This window comes from Cupressus sempervirens, chromosome 10 (genome assembly GCF_028749045.1).
Source record: "Cupressus sempervirens isolate cs-2001-9-10 chromosome 10, ASM2874904v1, whole genome shotgun sequence".
Classification (NCBI taxonomy): Eukaryota; Viridiplantae; Streptophyta; class Pinopsida; order Cupressales; family Cupressaceae; genus Cupressus; species Cupressus sempervirens.
In genome coordinates, this window is record NC_143127.1 from 640,101,319 (window position 1) to 640,107,952 (window position 6,634).

A 6,634-nucleotide genomic window follows, 5' to 3' on the forward strand; every position below is an offset into this window, starting at 1 on the left:
TATGTTTTTGGACTTCATAATTTTTTATAATTATTTAAATAAACATTATACACAATTTTGAATATAAATAGAGATGTCTCAATATATCATATACAAGGAATTTTGTCAATCTAATATTAAGAACAAGTATATATCTTCAATTCATGAGATAATCTATTGTTGAATTCAATATGTAATTGTTTTTGCACCCATTTGAAATCACATCCTGTGATACATCATACATCATTGCAATCATGCAATCAAATCCAAAAGTAACTTGCAGATTATTTGAATGTTGATGTAAACATAATTATTAATTAGTATAAAATACCTCATTTTTTAAATAATATTAATGAACAATGATCTTTGTTGAATAACATTACTGTACATGGGAATTTTTCGACTAATATATCTATTTACAGGAAGCTTTATTGATGTGAAAATTATTAATATTAATTAATCTAAAATAACTCATTTTTTAAATAATATTGATGTCCAAGGAACTTTATTTTTTGACTTTATAATTTTGTTAAATTATTTGAATAAATGTTAATACAATTTAAATCAAGGGGAAGCATCCTATGATCAATAATGTTCCAACCGAGCACATGCTCGAATGCCCATTTAGCCAAGCAATCAGCCACACTGTTCCACTCACGAGGGATATGCATAAAATACAGAATCCAGAGAATTGCATAACTGAGTGATCTGTTGAATAACCAGAGCCAAATGCCAATCCACATCCACAAGGTCCCGTCTATTCAATAAATTTACACCCACTTGTGAGTCAGTCTCATGGGTAATTCTTCTCCAACCACATTGGCAGCATTGTTCCACTACAACCAAGATAGGAAGGGCTTCCATGAGGTTATTTGTATGGTAACCATTGTAGATAGAAAACAGAAACTGAACATCACCAGAGTTGTCACGCCCAACTCCCCCAATCCTAGATGGTCCAAGATTTCCTCAAGAACAGCCATCAGTGTTGATTTTAAGAACTTCAGCCTGGGGAGGAGTCCAATGCCCCTCACGATTAACACGCTGAGAGCGTTGCCTAGCTCTATTCCCAAAGCGTCTGTGGAGAGAGAGGGAGTGTCGCCCTGAAGAGGAAAGGAAAGGCATGGGTAAATACCAGCATCTCCAAGGTCCAAACCTCCACCAAAGTCACATTTAGCCAGGAGTGTTTCATGAAGAGAATTAGCAATTTTCCCCCACAGGTGTCTAATCCCCAACTACGCATCATGAAAGATCCTCCTATTTCTCTCAAGCCAAACATGCCATAAAATAAGGGAAGGGCCAATAGTCCAAGCAACCTGAAGAAAAGAGGCCTTGGAAGGGGGATGGCCCAGACGGTCCCAAAACTCAAACAAGGAGGAAACATGTCAGCACGTGCATCCCCACACACTCCACCAAAAGTTTCAAATCTATTTGACAAAGGGGCATTGGAAAAAAAGGTGAGAAACAATCTCTTCACTATTGTGGCATAAGACACAAATGGAAGGCCCCTAGAAGCCTCTCTTGCAAAGATTCTCCAAAGTAAGACGACGATTGCAAACCAAAATCCAAAGGAAAAAGTTACACTTAGGCCAAGACAAGCTATTCCAAGCTTTCTTCCACCAAAAGACCTCCACCTCACCAAACAGTTGCTTAGTCAGCACAAGGTACCCTGAAGAAACAAAGTACTTGCCAGAAGAAGCACCTCCCCAAGCCAAAACATCAGGTTCCTGCAAAGAGCTACACTACCTAGAATCCAAGATCTGAGAAAGCTCCAGTCGATCCCCCAGAGACCCAGTTGGCAGCCAATCAAAAGAATTATTCCATCTATAACCAACAGCAAGGCCCAAGTTATGAGCCACCTTATTCCATCCAGCAGAAAGGAAAAAATCACCAAGAGGCTATAAGTGCAGATGAGACGACAAGAGAGGAGGGTGCCCATTCCAGGAATCATTCCAAAACAGAGCCTTAGTGCTTCTGTTACAGATCCAAAATAGACTTCTCTTCACCAGGCGAGCACCAATCTTAAGAGTATTCCACACCATAGAACCTCTTCCCTCGAGAGGAAACCTAAAAACATTTGAAGGTTCAACACCAGGTAAATACTTGTGTGACGGGATACGGGCCCAAAGTTGAGACTGACTGGGACACCAGCACCAATAGAGCTTGGGAGCAAGAGCTTGACTACACAAGATAATAGAACAAAGGTCGAGGCCTCCTTCCTTTTTTGGCCTGCAAACGATATCCCAATTGATGAGGCTCCATTTAGTATTTTGCAAATTGCCGCTCCAAAGAAATTGGCAAGAAAGAGCATCAAATTCCTTAAGAAAATACGTTAGGGCAGCTTGAACCATGCTTCTGTATATGGAAAGCGCTTGTATCACGATTGCAGGAGAGTCACCTTGCCAGCAATAGAGAGCCATCTATGAGTCCAATGATTGACTTGTTTGTCAATGCTTGTCGAGCAAGCTCTGCTAGAAAAGCTTACCCCCAACTAAGTCAGAGACTCAATCTGAAATCTTAGGATATTAGCAATCCTTTGTTGAATAGGCTCAAAAATGTTGAAGAAAAAAATAGAGGAATTGTGGTCATTGATTTTTTGACAAGAGGCGGCCAAATAAGTATCCAAGGTGAGCCGAAAGGCTTCAGCTTCCCGAATCCGAGCTCTCCCAACAAGGGTCATATCATCAACAAACTGAAGGTGGGAAAGAGTGGGCAGACCATTTCCCCATTGCCAGCCTTGAATCAGATTTTGGGAAACATGAGACTTGATAAGTCTACCAAGTCCCTCAGCCATAATGATAAACAAATAAGGAGAAAGGGAATCTCCTTGGTGAAGACCCATAGAGGCCCCAAAAAGCTCTGACAATTCACTATTAAGAAGGGCTGAGAAGGAAAGAGTAGTACTACAACTAAAAACCCATCTAACCCATTCCTGACTCAAGCCAAAAGCCAAAAGAACTTTCCGCAAGAAACCCCAATTGACTCTGTCATAAGCCTTAGCCATATCAAGTTTGATGAACATGGCATGTTTTCTAGATGTACACATAGAGTGAATGGCTTCAAAAGCAATAACCACCTCATCAAAAATTTGTTTTCCAACCACAAAACCCTCTTGTTCCTCAGAGATAACCATGGGAAGCCAAACTTTAAGCCTCTCTGCCAGGAGCTTAGTAATGATCTTATAGACCACATTACAAAGAGCAATGGGCCTAAAGAAGTCCAATTGTTAGCCTCTTCCTTCTTCAGAATAAGGACAAGGAAAGTAGCATTCAAGGCCCGCAGCATATCTTTGTTGGGATAGGACTCTTGAACCACATCCAAAAGCTCATGATTGATAATTTCCCAAAATTCCTAGAGGAATTCAACAGGGAAGCCATCAAGCCTTAGAGCTTTGCCCTTACACAAGCTCAAGACCACCTCCTCCAAGTCAAACATACAAACCGGTCGCATAAGAGAGTAATTCATCTCCCTGGTCACAACAAAGGGAATACAAGACAAGATCGTATTCTCCTCAGTCTTCGTTGGAGGCAAGTCATCTGAAAAGAGAGTAGAGTAGAATAGAACTAAATAGCTTCCTTGGATAGCTTGAGAGGAGGTCAGATGTGTCCCATCAAAAGTAACAAGAGAAGAAATGTAACTCCTATTACGTCAAGCCTACACAAATTTATGGAAAAATGCGGTGTTCTTGTCCCCTTCCTGAAGCCAGTCAACTCAAGCCTTCTGTTTCCAATAAATTTCTTCTCTAAGATCCCACTCTACTAAATCACTAGAAGCTTGGGATTCCGCTATGCCAAGAACTTCAGAAAAACCCAAATCCCGAATCTACCTATTAATAACATCAAGACGATCATGAGCCCTCTTCTTCATAATGTGGAGATTACCAAAACAATTCCTATTCCAATTCTTCAACTTCCTTTTGACATACTGTAATTTTTTAGAGAAGAACATAGCAGTGCCATAGGCAAGGCCTCCCTGTCTCCACCAGTGAGCCATTAAATCATGGAGAGAAGTGTCTCGAAACCACATCAGCTAGAACTTAAAAGAAGGCTTCTTGGGGACATCAACATAACTAGCCGTGAGCTTGATAGGCCAATGGTCAGAGCCTCTCCAATCAAGAATTTCAGAAGAGAGAGAATGAGAGCTATAATTCCAAAAGCAAGAAACTAAGAACTTGTCCAAGCATTCCAAGATGGCATCACCTCCAAACCTTCTATTGTTCCAAGTAAAGAGCCCATTAAGAGGTTTGACATCAAAGAGATGTAAAAGATCTATATTTTCCCGAAGAAGCTCAGAAGGACCCAAGCGAGCCAACCCACTCCACTTCTCCTCTAGACTAGTGATAGAGTTAAATTCCCCAGCCACAATCCAAGGCAAGAATGGGTAACAACTTCTAATATGTCTAATATGTGCCTAGAGCTTAAACTTGCCAAGGAGATCAATAGGGGCATACACATTAGTAACAAGAATCAACTCTCCAATTTCCAAAGAAGAGGCCACCATTGAGAAAGTTGAGTGGCAAGAGATCCAATAGAGAGGCATAACTTTCCTAGGATCCCAACAAATGGCAAGACCACCAGAGCTCCCCAAAGCACCAACACACTGACATTGCCCCAAAAACCAAATTTTAGGAGCAAATCCAAACATGGAATCCACTGAAAGCTTGGTCTCCTGGATACAAAGGATATCTAGAGAATGACCAACCACCAGCTCATAAATAGCTTTTTGTCTGGGGATGCTATTCAACCCACTCACATTCCATGAGAGAATAATCATTGAGTAGAGTGTGGAATTCCATGGTTTTTTCAGCTCCAAACTCTACTAGTAAATCTCTTGTAAGTTTAATTTTTTCCTAATCCTGCTTTTGCCCAACTCTTGAGGGAGTAGTGAAAAAGACTTTCTTAAACAGTTTTTGCATCAAGCCCAAAGCAAGAGAATATCTCTTTCCTTTACCAGAGGCAAACACATATTTGACCAAATCTACCAAAAGAATATCCTTTTCCTGTGGAGCAGGAGAAACCACAAGGGCACCTGACTGAGGGCCAATAGAGGTCTCTGGCTTCTACTGAACTACAACATCCTGGTTGCCACTAAGAATAGAACTCCTCCCCTCTGAGCCAGTAACCCCACACTAAGCCTCCACAGGAATGTCGCCTTCTATGACCATGTTGTCGAGCAACTCAAATCGATTGAATCTTAAGTCCACTTGCTGATCTAAATGAGATTGCTTCTGACCCCTCGCCTTAGCACAGTTTCAAGCAGGTATAAAACCGTCCTTATCAGGGCCGATAGTATTGGATGGCCCTTGCCCCTGACTTGAAGTGTTCCTCTGAGCTTTCCCTTTACCAATACTATCAATCTGAACATTCCATTTTCCAATACTAACAGTTTGACCATTCCCCTTGCCATCATTAGCCATCCTTGGGCCTAAGAACCCGCCAAGGGTACCATTGCCTTTAGAGGCTTGAGGGCATTGGTGTTGTAAATGACCACACGCATGACAAATGCGGCATCAGAAGGGAAGGGATTCATAGTCTAGCTGTTGAATCCAAGAAGAGCCTAGGCAAATTTCCAAAGAATCTGGCAAATGATTATTTAAATCAATTTCAACACAAATACGGGCATAAATAACCTTTTTTATCCAGTGATTGATGTGCTATAGCAATCGGCTTCCCAAGCACAACGACAATCTGTCGAAGGATATCCTCTCACCAGAACTCCAAAGGAAGCCACAGCAGGCGGACCCAAACAAGGACCCTCAAAGGGAGATCCTTAGCAAAATTGAACCCCGTATGCCAGGGTTTGACAAAAAGAGCCACACGAGCATGAAAATATGGACCTCCCTCAAAGACTCGATTCCGATCTAACATGGAAGAGAAAGCCACCAAAAAGTAGCTATTACCAACCAGCATAATATCCATATCACCTTCCACCTGCCACGAACGGCGAATCCAGGCTTCCAGAGCCGACAGGGAAACCCGGATACCAAGAAACTTGCATATCAATGCATGCGTGGCCAAATAGTCTACATCTTCTATTACTGCCTCCGGAGGGATAACCAACACAAGCCGATCCTGGCTTCGCGGAAGGCATCCATTAACTTTATTTAACTTCGAGCGCTCACTAACATATAATGTATCCTTCTCTTGTGAACTCACCCCGGGAGAAGATCCACCACAAGTTGAGTCTCCAGCCTAAATGAGACTCTTATCGACCCCGCTCGTGGCCATAAGAGCCCAACAAACAAAGTCCCTCACAGCTGGAATTTCTGCAAAAATGTATCATAAACTGTTGCTTCCGTGCCCTAGTTGCTCCAGCGCTGTGAAATCTCTCTGCCAGATAGTTTGCTGCTTCCTTCCTTTTCCTCCTGAAAAGTCCAACAATTTGGAACATAAATAGAGAAGTCTGAATATATTATCATGACCTCCAACGAGAGTATTCGGACTTCTCTATATACATATGAATAAATGGAAGAACTGCCCGTATTTTAATGTGTTAACTATTTCACTCATAAATAACTACAGCCTGTGACGGGACAGTAGCTTATTTCTCTTATATTTGGGAGAAGATGATACTTTGTTGACCATATATGAATAGTAAAAGACCAGATGTGAAGAATCGCAACAAGATAAAAAGCAACTAAGATAATGGTTCTTTCTTA